General features: G+C 47.0%; 1 long non-coding RNA gene across 1 annotated transcript; it reads right to left on the bottom strand.

Moving 5' to 3' along the window:
- Nucleotides 1-5,917: 5,917 nt before the first annotated feature.
- LOC121153888 lies at nucleotides 5,918-7,468 on the bottom strand. The gene is made up of 3 exons (XR_005883446.1): nucleotides 7,395-7,468; nucleotides 6,322-6,441; nucleotides 5,918-6,114 (listed from the first exon to the last, which is right to left on the bottom strand). It is a non-coding gene; the product is annotated as an uncharacterized LOC121153888 (long non-coding RNA).
- Nucleotides 7,469-22,567: the final 15,099 nt, after the last annotated feature.

The following is a 22,567-nucleotide window of genomic DNA, read 5'->3' on the forward strand; positions in this document are numbered from 1 at the left end:
AGACCTTTAGAACATATTGCCTGGGGGCTGATGTGTTGGCTCAATTGCTAATCCTTCACACTGACACCAGCATCCCATATGGGCACCAGTGTATGTTCTGGCTGTTCCACTTCCTATCCAGCTCCCTGCTTGTGGCCTGGGAAAGCAGTGCAGGATGGCCCAAAACCTTGGGACCCTGCACGCACGTGGGAAACCTGGAGGATGTTCCTGGCTTCTGGCTTGTAGACTGGATGACATTTGCAAAGAATAAGTAAAGGCTGAAATTGTGACAACAACAAATGTTGGCAGCGATGTGGAGTAGCAACAGTTCTCACTTGTGCTGGTAGAAATGTCAAACAGTACAGCCATACTGGGTGACCACTGGCAATTTCTTTTCTTTCTTTTTTTTTTTAAGATTTATTTATTTTTATTGGAAGGACAGTTTACAGAGAGAAGGAGGGACAAAGTGGTTGCAATGGCCAGAGTTGACCTAATCCGAAGGAATATGTATATATATATATATATATATATATATATATATATATATATATATAATACATGAATATGTATATATATGTATTTTTTTTTTGAGATATTTGTTGAGAGCTGGCACCATGGTAGATTAGGTTGGGCCTCCATCTGGATTGCCCATGTAAATCCTGGCTGTTGAACCTGGGAAGGCAGTGAAAGATGGTCCAAGTCCTTGGGCCCCTGTACCCACGTGGGAGACCCAGAAGAGGCTCCTGGCTTTGGGCTGGCCCAGCTCTAGCTCATGTCCTCTGTCTCTGTAACTCTGCATTTCTAATAAAAATAAATAAATCTTTACAAAAATATTTGTTTATTTGAAAGACAGATTTACAGAGAAAGAGAGTCAAAGAGAGAGAGATTAAGATCTTCCAACTGCTGGTTCACTCCCTAGATGGCTGAAATGTCCAGGCCTGGTCCAGGTTGACGGTGAAGCCAGAAGCTGCTTCTGGGTCTCTTGCATGGGATACAGAGGCCCAAGGACTTGGGACCATCCTCTGCTGCTTTCCTAGGCACATTAGCTGGGAGCTGGATAGGAAGTAGGTTATTTGGGACTTCAACTGTGCCCATGGGGAATACTGGCATTATAGGCGGTAACTTAATTGATCAGAGCTAGCCCTGTTAAATTTTTTTTGAAATCTGTTTTGAACCTACTGGTTCAAACAATATAAATTGTGTTTCATGTCTGATTTGGAAGTGTATTAATATATTTCATAGGTAGGTGGCAAAAGCTATTGTCATGTTTGACTCTCCCTTCATTTCCCAGACAAAACTTCTTTATGCGCTTCCTTTTTTAAGATTTATTTTATTATTATTTTTTGGAAAGTCAGGTTTACAGAGAGGAGGAGAGACAGAGAGGAAAATCTTCTGTTCAATGATTCACTCTCCAAGCAGCTGCAATGGAGCTGTGCTGATCTGAAGCCAGGAGCCAAGAGCCTCTTCCAGGTCTCCCATGTGAGTGCAGAGTCCCAAAGATTTGGGCCATCCTCAACTGCTTTCCTAGGACACAAGCAGGGAGCTGGATGGGAAGTGGAGCTGCCAGGATTAGAACCAGTGCCCATATGGGATCCTGGTGTGTGCAAAGTGAGCCACTAGGCTACCGTGCAGGGCCCTATGTGCTTCTTCTTTTTTTTTTTTTTAAAGATTTATTTATTTATTTACTGGAAAGTCAGATACACAAAGAGGAGGAGAGACAGAGAGGAAGAGCTTCCGTGTGATGATTCACTCCCCAAGTGAGTGCAATGGCTGATGCTATGCTGATCCGAAGCCAGGATCCAGGAACTTCTTCTGGGTATCCCACATGGGTGCAGGGTCCCAAAGCCTTGGGCCGTCCTCGATTGCTTTCCCAGGCCATAAACAAGGAGCTGGATGGGAAGTGGAGCTGCTAGGATTAGAACGGTGCCCATATGGGATCCCAGCACATTCAAGGTGAGGACTTTCGCCGTTAGGCCACGCTGCTGGGCCCACTATGTGCTTCTTTTAGAAAGATTTATTTGGAAGGCAGAGTTACAGGGAGAGTCACTTCCCAAATGGCCTCACTAACTGAGGCTGGGCCAGTCCAAAGCCAGGAGCTCTTCCAGGTTTCCCACGTGGGTGCAGGGGGCCCAAGGACTTGAACCATCTTCTGCTGCTTTGCCTTACACATTAGCAATGAGCTGGATCTGAAGTAGAGCAGCCAGGACTTGAATTGGTGCTCATATGGGATGCTGGTAGTACAGGTGATGGCACAGTGCTAGGCCCTCCCCTCCTCATATTTTTCTTTTTATAAGATTTACTTATTTTTATTGCAGAGGCAGATTTATAGAGAGAAGGAGAGACACAGATAGATCTTCCATCTGTTGGTTCACTTTTCAGATGGCCACAATGGCTGGAGCTGAGCTGATCTGAAAGTATGAGCTAGGAGCTTTTTCGTGGTTTTCCACGTGGGTCCAGGGTCCTAAGGACTTGGACCATCCTCTGCTGCTTTCTCAGGCTATAAGCAGGGAACTGGATGGGAAGTGGAGCTGCCAGGATGTGAACCGGTGCCTGTAAGGGTTGCTGGCACTGTAATGTGGATGATTAGCCTGTTGAGCCATGGCACTGCCCGCTTTTCCTCCACTTTTTTTTAAAAATTTATTTTTTGATGATAACATAGTTGATCAGGATGGGAAAGATCAAGCGTCAGGGAAAATGGGTGTAATTATTGTTTCCAAATTTTCTATTTCTTTTTCCTGTTTCTGGGGGAAGGGAAGAAATAAGGGGAGTAGCCATACCCAGCCTGCCAACCACCCCAGTAGCCGGGAATGGGGAATGGCTGCTCAATTCAACCCAGGGTCCAGATGTGGTGCATGCTCCTAGAGTTCTGCCCAGGTAGTTTTGGCAATTCTGAAATGCTGTCGATCTCGCTGATCCAAGGATGAGGAAACCCAGTGTCCATTGGCTGACACTGTCGACCTGAGAGTCTCCATTTACCCCTATTTTTGCTGTCATCTTTTGGCTAGGGTAGTTGTCCAGTTTGTTCTGCTCTCCTTCCTCTACTGTAGTGCCAGATGTCCTCTGCAGGCACCAACAGGCTGCCGCATTCTTTTTTTTTTATATTTATTTATTAAAAAAATCTATATATTTATTAATTACATTGCATTATGTGACACAGTTTCATAGGCTCTGGGAATCCCCCAGCCCCTCCCCGTACCCTCCCCCCAGTCAAGATTCTTTCATTGCAAGAGTATACCAAGCTTAGAGTCCAGCATCTTATTGTCCAGGTAAATTTAACAGTTTCTTGGGGAGATCATCTCTGGTCTGAAGGCAGAGCTGGCAGAATATCATCCCGATCAATTTAAAGCCACAACATAACATCAACAACAATTTACAACATTATGGAATTAATTGACATGGTATTGAGTAACAAATATGTTAAAAAAAAAAATTCAAGTTCTTAACCACAACCTGTGACTACTTCATTGACATTTCAATTTTAGTTTGTAAGGCTGCCACATTTTCATGTTCATCATGCCCTCCATCCACTGCTCTGTCTTTCCCATTGAAGAGGACCAGTTCCCGCAGGCTGGCCTAAGGACCCAGATCTGCGACCTAGGCCCTGTCAGACATCTGTTCCTGGGGCTAATCGACCTGGCACCTGTGGAACGCAGGTGGGCCTAAGGACCCAGGCCAAGCGACCTGGACCCCGCCAGACACCCCACCCTCAGGGCTCACTCACCCAGCACTGACTACACAGGTGGGCCCAAAATTCCCCCACTCTTAAGGGAGATGGTAGCCCAGGCCCACCCAAGCCCATTTGTTTTATCCAGGTTATTTCTGTATCTTCTTCAAGCATAGCTTTTTTTTTTTTTAAGATTTATTATTTTTATTGCAAAGTCAGATATACAGAGAGGAGGAGAGACAGGAAGATCTGCTGATGATTCACTCTCCAAGTGACTGCAATGGCCGATGAAGCCAGGAGTCAGGAACTTCCTCCAGTCTCCCATGTGGGTACAGTGTCCCAAGGCTTTAGGCCGTCCTCGACTGCTTTCCCAGGCCACGAGCAGGGAGCTGGACGGGAAGCAGAGCTGTTGGGATCTCGCACACGCTGGTGGGTCCATGGCCCAGCTTGACTTGGCTCATCTTCTGTCTTGGTGGGAATAGCAGTCTTGCCCGACTGGTCTACACTCAAACTGCTTACTGTTGGGTGCTACAGTCCAGCTACACCCAATCTACCCCCAGATCCCCAGACTCACTTATTAAACTGCCTACTGTTGGGTGCTACAGCCCAGCTACACCCAATGATTCACTCCCCAAGTGAACCGCAACGGCCGGTGCTGCGCCAATCCGAAGCCGGGAACCAGGAACTTCATCCAGGTCTCCCACACAGGTGCAGGGTCCCAAGGCTTTGGGCCATGCTAGACTGCTTTCCCAGGTCACAAGCAGGGAGCTGAATAGGAAGTGGAGCTGCTGGGATTAGAATCGGCACCCATATGGGATCCTGGCACATTCAAGGTGAGGACTTTTAGCCTCTAGGCCATGCTGCCGGGCCCACCCTTTTAATCTGATATAAAAATATGCTTCTGTAGAAACTCCCTTTTCTGTAAAAGATTCTAAAAAGTTAAGCCTATAGTCTCTTCTTGCTCGTAATTCACTGGCTCAGAGTAGATCGGTTCTGGGGACATGTGGTCCAGCAGTTCAAACACTGGAAGTTAGTTATTATGAGTCAAGACCCTACAGTTTGATGGCTTGGGTTTGAATGCCAACTATACTGTCACAAGGCTTAATGACCTAATGTGAATCTCTTGGCATCTCTGGCTTCAAGTTCTATTATGAGTGAAGTGGAGACCATAAATGTGAAGTACTTACCTTTTAGTATCCATGTGAAGTTTCCATGAGCTAATATCCACCAAACTCCTTGGGCACTCTTTGGCTGGAACATAGTTTACTGATGACGTGGTTGAGGATTCAGCCTCTTCCTCCTGTAGTTCTTGCTTCCTCCTTTGCTCTGTACCATCCTGGAAACCCCAGGCCACATGGTAACAAAATGCCTTACTCTGTACCCTTTTGGGTTGGAGCGAGGAAGAATGGTGTGGTTGTGAAAGATGTAAGCTGTCTCTCTATTTTTTAAAATTTATTTTGAAGGAGACAGATCTTTCATCTGCTGGTTTATTTCCCAGATGGCCAAAACAGCCAGCACCAGGCTAGACAGAAGCCAAGAGTTTCATTTGGGTATTCCGTGCAGGTGGCAGGGGCCTAAACACTTGGGTTGTCTTCTTGCTTCTTTTCCCAGGTGCATTTGAATGGAGCTGGATTAGAAGTTGAGCAACAGGGACACAAACTGGTGCCCATATGAAATGCCTGTGTCACAGACAGTAGCATTACCCACTGCACCACAACATCAGCTCCAGCCTCTTTCTTGACCAGCAGTTCCAGAAACCAATTAAGCCTCATTGCTGCAGGTAGGCTCAGATTCCCCTTGGTTGAGCTAGAGTGTGGCTCCTCAATCTTCTAATGACCATGACACTGTCCTTTCCAGACTCTTCTCTACCTAGCCCATTTTGGACAATGGTGGTGCAGTATCCTCACTTCCCCACATTCCTTCTACACTATCTCCCAAAATTCCAGGAGGGTGCTATGGCTACAGGTGACCTGGCCAGCTGCAGGGTTTTGCCAACAGACCTCGAACCCAAGCTAGAGCATTGATAAACGTGTCTAGGTTGTTATTCAAAAACCCTTTAAGAAACAGGCACAAGATTGATTATTAGGTGTGTGTGGAACCTCCAGTCCCCAGCTTGTTAGCCTTTGGTATGACAACTGTTGTACTGAGTGGTAGGTTAGGAGGAACAGTTGAGTTTCTTCTTCACCCCCCCCCCCCGAGCTTAATTAGTTTGGGATTCCAAGGGTTGATGAGTCAAGTGTTCCCCTCGCCGCAAATAAGTATTCACAGCCAGGGTAAGTGATACTGTTATATATATTTGACGGTTTGTTCATGAGCTGGAAAGGGGGTTATTTTTGAAGTAAGTACAATGAAAAAAACAACAGGGGGATAGTGAAGATTCCCACAACAATGCCTGAGATAGCCATGTAGTAGGCTCGTCTGGAGGTCTTGGCTGCCCGTTCATACTCATTCGATCGATTGTACTGCATTGTCTGAAGTTCAGTGGGGAGGGAAGACAGGAGAGGAGGAGCTTAACAATGTAACTGATTGTGGGACACTAAGGACCCAGGGTGGGCACTGAACCCACAAGAGGGGCTACCACTAGGGTTCCTAGCACAAGAAGGAGAACAAGGGAGCAGTAAAGTTGGGGTCAGAGTGAGGATGGGAGAGGATTGGGGACTGGGATGGTAGATTCTCACCTTGTGAGATAAGATCAAGGCTGCAGTGCCTAAAGGAAGACACCAAAGGAAGGCAGTAAGGGACAGGCAGAAATGGTCATTAGCTTCGATGTCCACGTGGTCAACCATAAGTTCAAACTCCTAGGAGCAGAGAGCAGTTATGCCTGAGTGGGCCTTTTGGATCCTCCCGTTCCTTGCTACTCCATCCCCACTACCCCGACACATCTCTTCGTGTCTCCTAGAAGATCTTCATTAACGCACCTCCTTAAAATTGACTCACTTTCCACCAGGTCCCCTCTAACTTCTATCCATTTTGACACCTTCCTACCCCTAGATCTTCTAGCTTTCCCTGTGGTCCCTTGCCTCTGTCCTATAACCTGTTCCCCAGCCTCCATTGTACTTCTCACTTGGTCCTCTCTTCCTCTACTGTCCCCCAAAGAATCCCAGACTCTGATGGCACTCAAATGGCCTTCCTAAACCTCAACTGACCTCCCCATAACATTTTGTTCCTATGACACCATCACCGTCCCCAAATCAGCCTTCTCTTTGCTCCCTCAAACACCCTACTAAGATGAACTTTATTAAACATGTGAACATTTTCCCTTTCATCAGCACAACACCCATTATAAATTCATTGTTTTATGATAAAGCCTCACCCTGCAAGGCTCCTAATGTCTACAATAGTTCTCTTGACTGTCCCATCTATAAAACCCCCACTGCCCCATCCTGTGAATCCTTTATAGTCTTGCTATGACCTTAAACTGTTGACCCCATAACTGCCCTGCCCCTAACCTCTCAGGTGGTTCCTCTAAGATTTGCGATTGCTCATCAACTCTGCGCGACCACCCATAGACTCTGCTCTGTCCAATTATAAAGTCTAACTGCCCGGTCTCCCTGCAACATCCCTCTACCGGGAAACCAGCTTATTGATCCTTTGAACAACGCCATGGATGCATAACAGCTTCCCTGTTCCCCACGGTGGCCTAGCGGCTAAAGTCTCCTAAACCCTAAATACTTCTCAGTTCGCTCGAATCACCCCTCTCCCCTCTAGTGGTAACTCTTCTTGACTCCCTCAAACGTTCCCAGTAGGGTACCTGAACCTGGCATTATCAGAGAGCCACGGGCGGGGGCCGGGGGTGGGGGGAAGGGAGGAGCCCTCAGAACCAAGCAAGAATTACCATGGAAATCAGACTAGCGCTTTCCTATTGGCAGAGGGCAGGCTGTGGCTAATTGGATTGCAAAAGCCAATACCTTGCTGTTAATTGGTGTGGTAATGGGGGCGGGTCACTTTGGTCCTCTCAGGTGATTGGTCAACTTGGCTCAGGTTCCGCCTCCAAGCAGGAAAAAGGCGTGGCTTCCTTGACTTCTGTTGACTTCATTGCCCGGTCCCAACCCAGAGCCCTGAGAGAGAATTGACCACACAGTGGAGAGGGGCCAGCTGAAACCAGGAATCGGGAGCCTCTTTCGGGTCTTCCAAGTGGGTGCAGGAGCCCAAACACGTGAGCCAACTTCCGCTGCTTTTCCCAGGCCATTAGCAGGGAGCTGGATCAGAAGTGAAGCTGCTGCGACAGAAACCTGTGACCGTGAGGGATTCAGGTTGCTGCTTGCCACAAAGTCGGCCCCTAAATGGTACTGTTTAAAATTTTATCCGTTGACTGCTCAAGGTTAGCATATGTCTTGTGTACTGATACTGCAACCTGCAGGCTTGCTAACCTCATTAGTACTAGAAGACAAACAAATAATCTGTAATTAAAGGTTGTTGGACTTGTTCCAATCAGTATGCTTTTTTTTTTTTTTTCTTTTTGTGACTTAACTGTGTTGATCTGGACTTGCAGCTGGAGGTTGAGCAGCCCACGACTTGCTGAGCTGTCCAAGCCCAGACAACCTCAAAATTGTACTGCTTGGTATCCCACCAGCCTGGCACCAACTTTTACAAGCGCCTCTCCCCAGGCATACGTAAATCATCAGTGTCAGTAAATACCTGTCCCAGGTCCCTGCTTATACCTGCCTGACCGCAGGGGCTGCGGTCTCAGCACACAAGTAGGACTCCCTCCCTGGCTGGGGATCCTGTGTAGAGATGGCTGCATGCCCCGCGGGGGCCCAGCTGAGTGACAACCTTTCTTCCCCTACCATGTGTCCTGTCACCAAGAAAAGTCTTGGGCCCAGCATGGTGGCCTAGCAGCTAAAGTCCTCGCCTTGTACACGCCAGGAACCCATATGGGCATTGGTTCTAGCCCAAGTGGTCAACCTCACTTACAATCCAGCTCCCTGCTTGTGGCCTAAGAAAGCAATTGAGGAGAGCCCAAGCCTTGGGATCCTGCACCCACATGCAGATTTGGAGGAAGTTCCTGGTTCCTGACTTTGGATCGGTGCAGCACTGGCTGTTGTGGTCACTGGGGAGTGAATCATTAGATGGAAGATCTTCATCTCTGTCTCTCCTCCTCTCTGTATATCTGAATTTGTAATAAAAATAAATAAATCTTAAAAAAAAAGACTAATTTAATTTTATTGTAAAGTCAGATATCCAGAGAGGAAGATCTTCTGTCCAATGATTCCCTCCTCAAGCGGCCACAACGTCCACTGCTGAGCCGATCTGAAGCCAGGAGCCAGGAACTTCTTCTGGGTCTCCCACGTGGGTGCAGGGTCCCAAGGCTTTGGGCCATGTTTGACTGCTTTCCCAGGTCACAAGAAGGGAGCTGGGTGGGAAATGGCCGCCGGGATTAGAGCTGGTGCCCATATAGGATCCCAGTGCATGCAAGGCGAGGACTTTTAGCTGCTAGGCTACTGAACTGGGCCCTGGGTTTTTTTGTTGTTGTTATTTTATTTTTGTATCTTTTATTTTATCCTGTTTTTGTTTTTTAGGATCAGAACATCAACATCCTTTTCCAGTCCTAGTCTGTTGAATTTCTGTTGGGAATTCTTTGTATTAGATGATATGATCAGCTAGGCAGTAGAGATAGTAATTGATTAATGAATATATTCATTGATCTTTTTTCTAATATTGAATGAGCTTGGCATTTTGGGGCTGAACTTCAGTCGGTGCATCCTGTTTTTTTTTTTTTTTTTAAATTACAAAGTCAGATATACAAAGAGGAGAGACAGAGAAGAAAATCTTCCATCTGATGATTCATTCTCCAAGTGACCAGGGCTGTGCTGATCTGAAGCCAGGAGCCAAGAATTCCTCCAAATCTGCCACATAGGTGCAGGGTCCTAAGGCTTTGGGCCATCCTCGACTGCTTTTCCAGGCTATAAGCAGGGAGCTGGATGGGAAGTGGGACTGCTGGGACCAGAACTGACGCCCATATGGGATCCTGGCATGTCCAAGGCGAGGACTTTAGCTGCTAGGCCACCATGCTGGGCCCAGTTGGTGTATTCTGTTTGTATACATCTGGTTTTGATTGGATAATACCGTATTGAATATTGTTCTGTTTATATTCATGTATAGCATTCTGTTGATAATGTTGTTTTTGCTTTAGTGTTAGTATAATACTGGCCTCACGATGAGTTGAGAATAGACTCTCCTTTTTGATTTTAGGAAGGGACTCTAGGGAAATGGAGTTATTTGCTCAGTGTAATTTGCCAATGAAGCCATTGGGTTTTAGAGATTTTCAGAAGGCTTTTAGTTACAAGGTCAATTTTTAAAATTTTATTATTATTTTTTTAAGATTTATTTGTTATTATTATTATTATTTTATTGGAAAGGCAGATATACAGAGAGGAGAGACAGAGAGGAAGATCTTTCATCCGATGATTCACTCCCCAAGTGAGCGCAACGGCCGATACTATGCCGATCCAAAGCCAGGAGCCTCTTCCGGGTCTCCCACGCGGGTGCAGGGTCCCAAAGCCTTGGGCCGTCTTCGACTGCTTTCCCAGGCCACAGGCAGGGAGCTGGAAGGGAAGCGGGGCTGCCGGGATTAGAACCGGCGCCCATATGGGATCCCGGGCGTGCAAGGCGAGGACTTTAACCACTGCACCACTGCGCCGGCCCATATTTTATTATTTTTTTAAAGATTTATTTATTTTTATTACAAAGTCAGATACACAGAGAGGAGGAGAGACAGAGAGGAACATCTTCAGTCCAATGATTCACTCCCCAAGTGAGCGCAACAGCTGGATGCTATGCCGATCCGAAGCCAGGATCCAGGAACCTCTTCTGGGTATCCCACACGGGTGCAGGGTCCCAAAGCTTTGGGCCATCCTCGACTGCTTTCCCAGGCCACAAGTAGGGAGCTGGATGGGAAGTGGAGCTACCGGGATTAGAACCGGCACCCGTATGGGATCCCGGCACGTTCAAGGCGAGGACTTTAGCCGCTAGGCCACCACGCCGGGCCCACAAGGTCAGTTTTTTAAAAAAGCAGTTTATTTGAAAGTGAGTTATAGGCAGAGAGAGAGAGAGAGAGAATCTTCCATCTGCTGGTTTACCCCCTACATGGCTGCAGTGCTGAGCCAGGCTGAGACTAGGATCTAAGAACTTTTTCCAGATCTCAAATGGGCAACAGGGGCCCAGGCATTTGGGCCATCTTCCACTACTTTTCTCAGGTTATTAGAAGGGAGCTGGATTGGAAGTGGGACCACTAGGGCATGAATCATGGGCCATAAGGGATTCTGGTTTTTGCAGGCAACGACTTTACCTACTATACCACAAGGCTGGCCTCAACATCAATAATTATTATGTATTAGGTATTATTCAGGAGTGTGCAGTGTTGTGGCTCAGCAGTTTAAGCTGCTGCATAGAATACTGGCATCCCATGTCAGAGCCTTGATTCCAGTCCCAGCTGTGTTGCTTGTAGTCTGCTATCTGCTTATGCGTTTTCTGGGAAAGCAGCAGAAAGTGGCCCAAGTACTCAAAAACTTGTTACCCATGTGGGAGACCAGATGGAGTTTTGGGCTCCTGGCTTCAGGATGACCCAGCGTTGGCTGTTGCAGGCATTTGTGGAATGAACCAGCAAATAGATCTCTCTCTCACTGCCTTTCAACTAAGTAAATATATCTTTTAAAATTATTAATAAAAACAAATGGTTTGTTTATTTCAGCATTATGACTTTGTGGGTAAATCTGCTGTCTGTAGATCAACATGTTATATGGGCAATGGTTTCAGTCCTAGTTGCTCCATTTATGCTTAAGCTCCCTGCCTATGGCCTGGGAAAGCAGTGGAAGATGGCCTGCATCCTTGAGCCTGTGTACCTATGTGGGAATCCTAGAAGAAGCTCCAAGCTCCTAACTTCAGATTTGCCATTGTGGTCATTTGGGGAGTGACCTAGCAGATGGAAACATCTCTTTGTTTCTCCTTCCTCTGTAATTCTGCCTTTTAAATAAATTAAATATAACAAAAAAAAATTAAATCAAGTTGCTTCACACCTACTTTTTAACAACAACAACAACAACAAATTCTATGTATTTGAAAGATACTATTACAGAGTGAGAGGAGAGCCACAGAGATTTTCTGCTGATTCACTCTCCAAATGGCCATAATGGCCAGGGCTGGGCCAGTCTGAAGCCAGGAGCCAAGAGCTTTTTCTGGGTCTCCCAAGTGGATGCAGGGGCCCAAGCACCTGGACCATCATCCGCTGCTTTCCCAGACACAACAGGGAACCGGATGGGAAATGCAACAGTGGAGGCTGAAACCTGTGGCACTGGTATGGGATGCCAGCATTGCAGGTGGCCACTTAAACCACTAAATCACAACACTGGCCCAACCCACACATTTTATATTGCTGACACTGCCTCTTTGCTCACTAGATAAGAACCACCTCCAAATCAAAATTATACAGTAGATTCATGTCCTAGTAAAGGATCAAAACAAGATGTAAGAGAACAATATCCATCACATATTAAAAGAACAATAGATTATGACCTAGTAAAGTTTTCCCAAGAGTACAAAGGATGACTCATCAGGAAAAATTTGGTTAACTAAATCTGGATAAATTAAAATTCCACATATTATCTTAATAGATATTAGAAAATATCTGATGTACTTCAACACAAATTTCTTTTTTAAAGATTTATTTATTTTTATTACAAAGTCAGATATATAGAGAGGAGGAGAGACAGAGAGGAAGATCTTCTGTTCGATAATTCACTCCCCAAGCGGCTACAATGGCTGGAGCTGAGCCAATCTGAAGTCAGGAGCCAGGAACTTCCTCCAGGTCTCCCACACAGGTGCAGGGTCCCAAGGCTTTGGGCTGTCCTCTACTGCTTTCCCAGGTCACAAGCAGGGAGCTGGATGGGAGGTAGGGCTGCCAGGATTAAAACCAGCACCGATATGGGATCACGGCACATTCAAAGCAAGGACTTTAGCTGCTAGGCCATCACACTAGGCAACAACACAAGCTTCTAATGAAAAGTATCTTTAAGCCAGCCATCGAAAAAAACTTATTAAAGCAGATGGATTTTTTTTTGCCAAATAATCTATATAAATTGTATGCTTTAAGAGTAAAACCTTAGGAATAATGTAAGAATGCCTGCTATTATTAATAATACTTTGTATTTTTAAAAAGATTTGTTTATTTTTATTACAAAATCAGATACACAGAGAGGAGGAGAGACAGAGAGGAACATCTTTCGTCCGATGATTCACTCCTCAAGTGAGTGCAATGGCTGGTGCTGTGCTGATCTGAAGCCAGGAGCCAGGAGTTTGCTCCAGGTCTCCCACACTGGCACGAGTCCCAAGACTTTGGGCCATCCTCGACTGCTTTCCCAGGCCACAAGCAGGGAGCTGGATGGGAAGTGGAGCTGCAGGGATTAGAACCTGCTCCCATATGGGATTCCAGTGCATTCAAGGTGAGCACTTTAGCCACTAGGCCATCGCGCCAGGCCCGATGGTGCTGTTTTAAAAAAATATTTCTTTAATTAAAGAGTATTTGAAAGGCAGAGTTCAAGACTGACAGATATCTTCCATCTGCTGGTTCACTTCTCAAATGGCTGCAACGACTGGAACTGAGTCAGGAACTACATCTGGGTTTCCCATGTGGGTGTAGGGGCTCAAGGACTTGACCCACATTCTGCTGCTTTTCCAGGCCACAAGCAGGGAGCTAGATTGGAAGCTAAGCAGTTGGGAGTTGAACTGGTGCTCAGATGGGATGCCAATGACTTTTGAATCTTAATTACTGAAAGAGGTATTTTTTTTTTGTTTTTTTTTTATTTTTTTTTAATCTCACTAGGAGCCATTACAAGCGTAACATCCTACCTTGAACAGTAAAACCCTTAGAGAAGGAGCAATGATTCAAATTTCTAAATGTCACCCAATGTTAGAAATGGTTGTGTATGCTTTCCAAACAAAGGAGTCAGGCTCTAGAGAAGGATCACATTCAAGGATGTAGTTTTCTTGTTTTTTAAACATCAGAGGTGGTAGGATGTACACCTGTGTCAGCCTGATCTCCATGTCAGAGACCTCACAGTTAACATGTCCTGGTCTTCACATAGCCTACAAAATGCACAGCCCTAGTGAAATACAGGATGAGCTCACACACACACACACCAAAATCAGAATATTCCCTTCAATTTTATTTGCTTAAATAAATATTTGGACGATCAACTCAGTGTCCAGGAAGTAAGGGAATCTAGTACCTTGGTACATGGATCTCTCAGGTGGATGGAGACAACTCTGGAGGTCAGTTGTTCTGAAGTAGGGCAAACAGGTGGTCTGGGTATTCCTGGGCTGATGGATTAGTTGGATGTTGAGTTCCTTGGTTGGTAGATTTCTTGCGTAGGGAATATTTTAGCTGTTGAGTTTCTTGCATGGTGGCTAACTTGTATCTTCGTGGGTGGATCTTGCAGGGACTTGACCCCTGGGTCTGGTGTTCAGGTATATAGGGCTAATCCATAAATTAGGCCCAAACCAATGAGGATGCCAAATACACTCAACCAGCCGGTTCGTCCTGAGTTGGTGTAAGCCTCTTCCCATTTGCTTTCCTTGTTGGCTTCCATGGTCTGTAGGGATGGAAGCACGGTTGTGGGTTTCAAGACCAGATTGCATTGGAAGGTTGGATAACTTCAGTCACTGAAGAAAAACCCTGACCCAAGTCCCAAGATAGAAGGAGATGCAAGGAGCAAGTAGAGAACAAGATAGGACATAACATGGGCATTGTATTACCTTTTTGCAGAAGTAGCAAGCTGCGAGTCCCAAAGGGAAAAAAAGAATTACGGCAAAGACAACCAAGCACGAGTAAGTTGGAGCATAAAATGCCAGTTCTTCTGGTGTCTGTTTTACTTCTTTTACTTGCTTGGCACCAGGGGCACCTGGGGCCCCTGGGGCCCCTGGGGCACCTGGGGCAGCTGGGGCCCCTGGGGCTGCTTTGGCCCCTGGGGCCCCTGGGGCAGCTGGGGCCCCTGGGGCAGCTGGAGGAGGTTGGTCAGCTGGGGCAGCTGGAGCAGCAGCTGGGTCTGCCATGCCTGAGGGTGTGGGGGCCAAGACCCTAGATAGACCCTAGAGCTTGTTAGAAACAGGGCCCCTGCCCTCCACTGCTCCCCTTGTATCTAAAATCCCAAGCCCTAGACTTAAAAGGCTAGTCTTCACAATGGAGAAACCAGCACCTCAATCCTGATTGGCTGCTCTCATAATAGGGTGTGGCTCCAATGTCCCCAGCCTCTCCAGGCCTCAGACCACCCTCTCTCTCCAGGACTGCCCCACCCTCCCATCCCCTTTGCCCACTTTGGTAGGGCTTGGCTGGAAGTTCCAAGCGTTGAAGCCTGACTCTTCTTCCTTGCTGTACACTCTGGTCTGCAGTCAGAGAATGTGGGCAGGACCAGGAGGAGCTCTCCCAAGAGCTGTGGGATGGAGTAAATAGACAAGGTTAGTAGGAGAACTAGGAGATTTCTAGGTGGGAGGAAAATATACAATGTCAGTAGTGGATGATAAAAAGCATTGAGTTAAGAGAGATTCTCTTGCCCAGGCTGACAAAAAGAAGGAAATAAAGGATGACGAAAGAAGGTGAATCGAGGGAAACTTTGTTAAAAAAGGATGCCACCTAACGAACATAGATGGAGTAGTGCAGTAGGAAATTACCAGTGAGGTAGGCAGAATTTTCTGGTGACCCCACGGTTCCTACAACCTGCTGAAAATACACATACCTTCCTTCCTATTAGTGAATCAAACACTGTGAACTGCTGTAAAAGGATTTTGCTGATATGATGAAAATCCCAAAACCCAAGTTTAAGGATTAAGAGTAGCCTCAGGTGAAATCTTATGAACGTGTGAGTCTCTCTGAGCAAAGAGGCTCAAGACAGGAGAGGTGGGGAAACACTGGAGGGGCTCCAGTGCTGGGGCTGGGTGTTTCCGAGTGAGGCAGTAGCCTGTAACCCAGCTAGCAGCCAGCCAGGAAACAGGGAGTTCAGCCAAAGGGGAATAAAGCAGGAGCAGGTAACATAGTTAACAATATGACAGCAAGGATGTGAATCTTGCTGCAGCCACATTCATTGGGAAGAGCACCTTGAGTTCCAAATGAGAACTCAGCCTGGCTGGCCTTAATTTGAGCCGTGTGAGATCCTGAGCCATTCTGACCCGCAGAATTGTTAAGTGAACTGTTAAGTTTATAGGAGTTTGTCATGTGTTTTTCGAACACTGTCATTTGCAAACACCATCGTTAATTATTGAGCCAGGTAAGAAGCATTAGCAGATGTCACCAATACAGTGCCACCAAGTTGTAGATGGTGGTTCCTTTAGCTGTTTTTTTTTTTAATATGTATATTGTATAAATTTTATTTTTGAGACTTTTTACATATTTGATTAGGGTGCGAAGGGTTAAGGGCTGGAGGAAAGTGGGTGTGATCGTTGTTTTGACATTCTCTTTTTTCCTTTCTGTATCTGGGGGCATGGAGAGATAGGGGGAGAATCCACACCCAGACTTCTAACCATCCCATGTGGGGCATGCTCTGGGGTCCTGTTCAGTGGTTTTGATAGTTCCACAGGACTGTATTGCTGCCAATCTTGCCCCTCCAATCACGAAGAAGTCGCTCCGGAATCCATCATGACATAGTCCATCTTAGAGTCTCCATTTGCCCAGATATTCACTGACAACTCTTGGCTGGAGTAGTTGATTGGTTTGCTCTGTGCTCTGTGTGGTACCAGGTGTCCTCTGCAGGCTCCAGGGTCCTCTGCCAAATCTTGCATTTGCATCTGGATGTGCTGTCCAATGATCTGTCTAAGCCAACGAGGAGGCCCAGCTCTGACACGTGAATTCCACAAGCAAACCATGGAACCTGCAATTTCCTCCATGGTTGAAGTTCTGAGTCCAGCAGTTAGATTGGGGGGATTCCCAGAGAAATTTCATCTGAGGTGATCCCAGACTGATTCTTGTGTGTACACGCCAATACAGGGTCCGGCACAGTCCATCACCCAAATTGGCCTACACGCACAGTTAGTTGAAATTACTGGGTCAGTTGTCTCCATCCCTATCTTCTTTTTTAAAAATTATTATTTTATTTTTATAATCTTTACATAGTTGATTAGGGCACAAAAGATCAAGGGCTACAGGAAAGTGGGTAAGACCATTGTTTCCACATTTTCTTTTCTTTTAAAGATTTATTTATGTTGGAGAGGCAGATGTACAGAGAGGTGGAGAGACAGAGGAAGATCTTCCATCCGATGATTCACTCCCCAAGTGGCTTTTCAAGTGTCTGAAGCCAGGAGCCAGGAACTTCTTTTCAGGTCTCCGAAACGGGCGCAGGGTCCCAATGATCTGGGCTGTCCTTGAGTGCTTTCCCAGATCACAAGCAGGGAGCTGGATGGGAAGTGGAGCTTCCGGGATTAGAACCGGCGCCCATATGGGATTCCGGTGCGTTCAATACGAGGACCTTAACCAATAAGCTATTGTGCCGGGCCCACCACATTTTTCCTTTCTGTATCTGGGGGGCCTGGAGAGATAGGGGGAAAATCCACAGCCAGTCTCCCACCCATCCCAGAGGCCCTGATGTGGGGCATACTCCAAGGGTTGTTCTCAAGTGGTTTGGATAGTTCAACAGTTCTGAATTGCTGCCAATCTCACCATTCCAAACATGATGAAATCTCTCCAGAACCCACTGGTTGACATAGTCTACCTTAGAATCTCTGCCTGGATTTTCAGACAACATGTGACTGGGGTAGATGATCCTTTTGTTCTGTCCTCCATCTTCTGTTGTGGTACCAGGTGTCCTCTGCAGGTTCCGATGGACTGTCACATCTTCCATGTGCACCTGGACATACTGTCCACTGCTCCATCTGAGCCTCTGAGGAGTCTCAGCTCTGATGCATGCACTCCATGATCAGACCATGGAACCTGCACTTTTCTTCGTGGTTGGGGTCTGAGATCAGCAGTTCAGTTAGAGGGATCCCCAAAGAAATTTCGTCTGAGGCAATTCCAGACCTGATTCTTGTGTGTGCTTGCCAGCACAGGGTCCAGCACTGTCTGTCGTCCCAATCAGCTTATGCTGGCAGTTGCAAATGCTGGGTCAGTTCAGTTTCCAGCCCTGTCTTCCACACAAACCAATGGGTGTTGCAATCCAACCTGATTCTGCCCACCACCCACTCGGCCCTCACACAAACCAGTGGGAGCTGCTACTTAGTTGGAGCAACCTACAATAACCCCCACCAAGCCTGCCCCGATCTTGTGCTTGCCAGTATGTATGGCAGACAGGTCCAGTTTTGCTCCCTTCACCCCTGGTTCTCATGTGTGCTGGTTGGGTGCTGTGTCCCGTTCTGGCATGACCCGCCTCATCTCAGCATTTGCCAGTGTGTGCTGTAGCCTGGCCAGGCCTGGCTCACCCCCAATTCCAGCTCAGGTTGGTGGAGGTTACAGCTTAGCCTAGCCCAGCTGGCACCCAGTCTCAGCCTTAATGTGTGCTGATATGTATTGTGACCGAGCCTGGCTTGAACCATACTCTATCAAGTGAATTTTTTGACTGAAAGGACCTTTAGCTGGTCTGTTAGTTTGTCTCTTGGCTAAAGCACCACTTACCCAATAAGAGAATGAATTGAGAAACTACTTTTTATGCATAGCATCATAGCAGGTGAATTGAGGAACAGTGTTCAGTGTGAATGTCTCCTTGCGATGAGATGGCTTCATGGATGCCCTTCTTGATCATTGGAGGTGGCTGGATAGAAAGAGTTGTGTGAAGGGTTTGGGCCTTGGTGTTGGAGGCAACTGCAGCTCCCTGCAGTGTGGCGGCTGTGGGGGGGGGGTGCTCCTGCTGGGCCGGACCCAATACTGGGGACTCAAGCGAAAGACACTGCTGGAAGGCAGTGAACGAGTCTTCAGCGTTGGGTGGCCAGTGCACCGAGTGGTACCAGGCTTTGCCTGCTGGCCACCCGGCAGTGAACTCTGGGGTTTTTAAGATATGTAGTTGCTGCCTGGGGACACCCATGGATAAGGCTAGTTTTAGTGTAGGTGAGAGATGAATTCTGGGACATTCCCAGTGACAGGGTCATGAAACTTTCTCTCATGCGTGGGGACTGAGACCTGGTGGTTTGGAGGGAAGTATGCATAAGATAATTTGGGTCAGACTGATTCACCAACCCAATTAGGAATCCAGAGATGGGCTGTTAGCATAGAGCATCACTGACGGCCACACACTAGTTCATACCAAAGCTATGGATGTGGGCCTATTTGGCAGGACTAGGTACCATTACCTGACTGGGTGGTGGAATAGTATAGTGGTTACATTTGGCAGGGTCAAGACACTATCCAGCACGTGAGAGAACTTGGTCTGGAGGTAGACTCTGTGGGGTTGTGTGGGTCCAACCCTGTGGAAATACAAGTCCTGCTGGTTAGCTCTCAAGCTGGGGTTGCGATGGACTAAGCTAGGTGTGACCATGGCACCTGCCATCACTCAGGGTAAAGGAACCCACAATAGTCTGGGCAGGCCAAGGCAGCAGCACCCAAATATGTATCCTAAACCAGGATATGGGGTGGGTCGGGCTGCAACTGGAAGAGGGAGGACTGGGCAGGGCTGAGCAAACCTTAACTCACAAGAAAGAACAGAAATCAGGCTGGAGCATAGGTCATGCTGAGTAGGCCCTTGCACCTACTGATCTGTGTGAGCCGGGGACACTAAGCCACAACATCTAAGGCAGGGGCCAGGACAGGTGAGGGGCTCTGCCAAGCTGAGTCAGAGCAACCACTGGCATGCACGTGATCTAAGGCTGGGAATAGGCCCGGCTGGGGAGCTAAGGGGACACCCTAGCTGGGTTGAAGTTCCCACCAAGGAACACATGGGCTGGAATGAGGGCTGCATTTTGATCAGCATACGGTTGTAGTCTCCCTTGGCACAAGTGTGGACTGGGACTTGATGCACCAAGCCAGGCCAGACTCCAACACCTTCTGGTGTTCTGGAGGACCAGGATAGGTGTTGGACAGACTAGGCTAGGTCTCAACCTCTACTGAGCCATGTGTGAGCTGTATGTCGGTATGGATGAGCTGTGACTGGGCTGAAATATCCAACAGCAAGAACCAGATTGGGTTGAAGGCCAGTCAGGAAAAGCCACTGTTCCTGCTAGGACAGGAGGTGAACTGAGTAGGGCTGGCTCATGGACCAAAATCATGCGCAAAATCTGGCATTGGGAGAGGTTGTAATGGAGGAGCCTGGACAACCCCTCTGGCAGGACACAACCCAGCAGGTAAGTGCAAGAAGCACGATAGGAAACAGCCCAGAATAGGCTATAGAAATGATCCCACTTGCATACATTTGGCATGGGTTGGGGGCAGACCAGGCTGAACCTGTTCACATCAACCGCTGGTGAATTCGAGCACCAGAATAGAGTGTGGGTCAGGCCAGGTTCTTTTGTGACACATACCAGTGCACATTAAGGAATGCTAAGGTGAGATGAGCTGTACCAGATGTGATTGCAGCGCCCAAACAGCACATGTGAAAACCGGGGGGAGGAGGCAAAGCCGGCAGGGGAATGTGGGCTCCCCTGCTGGACAACTACTCCCTTTGGAAAGCGTGAGTCAGGGTTGGGGAAGACCAGACTAAGCAGGGCTACAACACCTATGGGCCTCATGTGAACTAGATAAGGGAAGGGCCAGGGTGGGCTGACTCTTCTGACTGGTGCAAACAAAAATCAGAGTGGGTGAGGGATGGTTGGGCTTAGCCACAGCATCAGCTGGCAGAGGCTGGCACTGGGAGCTAATTCTGTCAGGTTAAACTTCAGAACCACCTGGAGAGTGCATAAGCCGGGAGTGGGAGTCGCCCAGTAGGGAAATAGTGGGCACTTCCCTCTTGGGTTACCACTCTCACTGGAGAGCATGAAAACCAAGACAGGGGCAGGGGTGGCTGGACAGAACAGCAGCCGCCAGCAACTATGTGGGCTGGATAGTGGGGCTGGTTAGGTTGAACTAGGCTTCAATGCCCATTGACATGTATGAGAACTAAATGGTATGTGGGACAGACTGAACAACCCTGCAGTACATACTGGCAAGCATTGGAACCAGGATAGGGTGCAGAACTGATGGGGGTTATGGGGAGTCACCTCAACTAGGCTGCAGCTCCCACTGGTTTGTGTGAGGACCAAGTATGAAGTGGGTAGGATCGAGCTGGACTACAACACCCATTGGTTTGTGTGGAAGATAGGGCTGGAAACAGAATGGACCCAGCAATAGCAACGACCACCATGTGCATAAGCTGATTGGGGCGACAGACAGTGTTGGACCCTGTACTGGCAAGCTCACTCAAGAAACAGATTTGGGATCATCCCAGATGAAGTTTCTTTGGGAATCCCTCCAACTGAACTGCTGATCTCAGACCCCAACCATGAAGAGACTATGTCAGCCAGTGGACTCTGAATAGGTTTCATCACGATTGGAACGGTGAGATTGGCAGCAATCCAGAACTGTTGAACTATCAAAACTGCTTGAACAGGATCCTTGGGGTGCGGCTCCTGTTGGGGATCTGGGGTGGGTGGGAGGCTGGGTGGGGCATTTCCCTTTGTTTCTCTCCTGACCCCAGATATAGGAAAAAATGATAATATTAGTGTGGAAACAATGGTATTACCCACTTTAATCCTGTAACCCTTGACCCTTTGTACCAGAATCAACTAAGTAAGATTATTTAAAAAAAAAAAAGGGTTGTGTGGCTCAATAGTTCATGAAGACAGCAGGGCAGGACATTTTCCTCCTGCTCCTTGCTCAGCTCTGGATGGAAGATTCATAGGTGTGGAAGGGGTTGAATGTGTGGGAGGTTAGACATTAAGCATATATATATATATAATATATTATTATATAATAATATATATATATTCTGAATAATATATATATATTATATATATATATATATATATTTAAGGCTATATCTCATGCTTCTCTGCCTTCACCATCTCCTGATTTGTCTTTTTTATTATTTTCTTCTTCATCTTCCTTTCCCTGTATGGGAGCTTTCTTTGTCTTGGATGGCTTTCAGAAAGTAATGGATTTTCTAGTTATTTTAAAAAAAACTATTAAAAGTTAAAGAAATATTGTTTATGTAGTTGAGAACAATACACTGCCATGTGGGCCTCTGATTAGGGTGGGAAGGGTTGAGATATGGAGAAAGGTGAGTGGGACAAATGTTTCAGATTTTCAAATTTTTCTCCTGTGTCTACAGTTGGGGAAGGGGAGGGAGCTGCTCTTTGTTATCAAACTACATCAGAACCCAGAGTTGGGGGGCAGTCGTTTGATGATACCTTAGAGACCCTGAGTGGGGAAGAATGTTCTGAGGGTGTTATTAAGTGTTTTTTTGTACCCTTTAAAATTTTTCAATTATTATTATTTTAAATTTTAAAAAAATATTATTATAATTTTATGATACAGTTCCATAGGCCTTGGGATTTCCCTTCCCCTTTCTCAAGCCCCCCCCCCCCCAAGATCCCCTATATTATTACTATAGCATAGTCCTTCATAAACAGCCATATGTCCATCATTGTGGGCATGGGCAATGGCAGAGAGTCCAGCATCCTATTGTCAAGATATAGTTAACAACTGCTGGAGGCACCTGGGCTGGGTTGGACTCCATGCTTGGGGCCCTGGCTACAGCTACCACAATCACACGGTCTGCCTGGGTCTGCCTGGGTTCAAGAGGCTTCTCTCTTCCTGGGCCACCTCGCCTGGGTCCTTGGCTCATCTACATGTTGGGTACTGGGACCCTGAGCCTCAGGGGCAGGTGGTCCAGTGGGACCTGGGTCAACTGGCCTGGGTTCTTTTTTTTTTTTTCTTTTTTTTAAAGATTTATTTATTTTTATTACAAAGTCAGATATACAGAGAGGAGGAGAGACAGAGAGGAAGATCTTCTGTTCGATGATTCATTCCCCAAGCGACCGCAATGG

Source organism: Ochotona curzoniae, unplaced genomic scaffold (genome assembly GCF_017591425.1).
Source record: "Ochotona curzoniae isolate NIBS_2020 unplaced genomic scaffold, NIBS_Ocur_1.0 contig_2699, whole genome shotgun sequence".
NCBI classification, from domain to species: Eukaryota; Metazoa; Chordata; class Mammalia; order Lagomorpha; family Ochotonidae; genus Ochotona; species Ochotona curzoniae.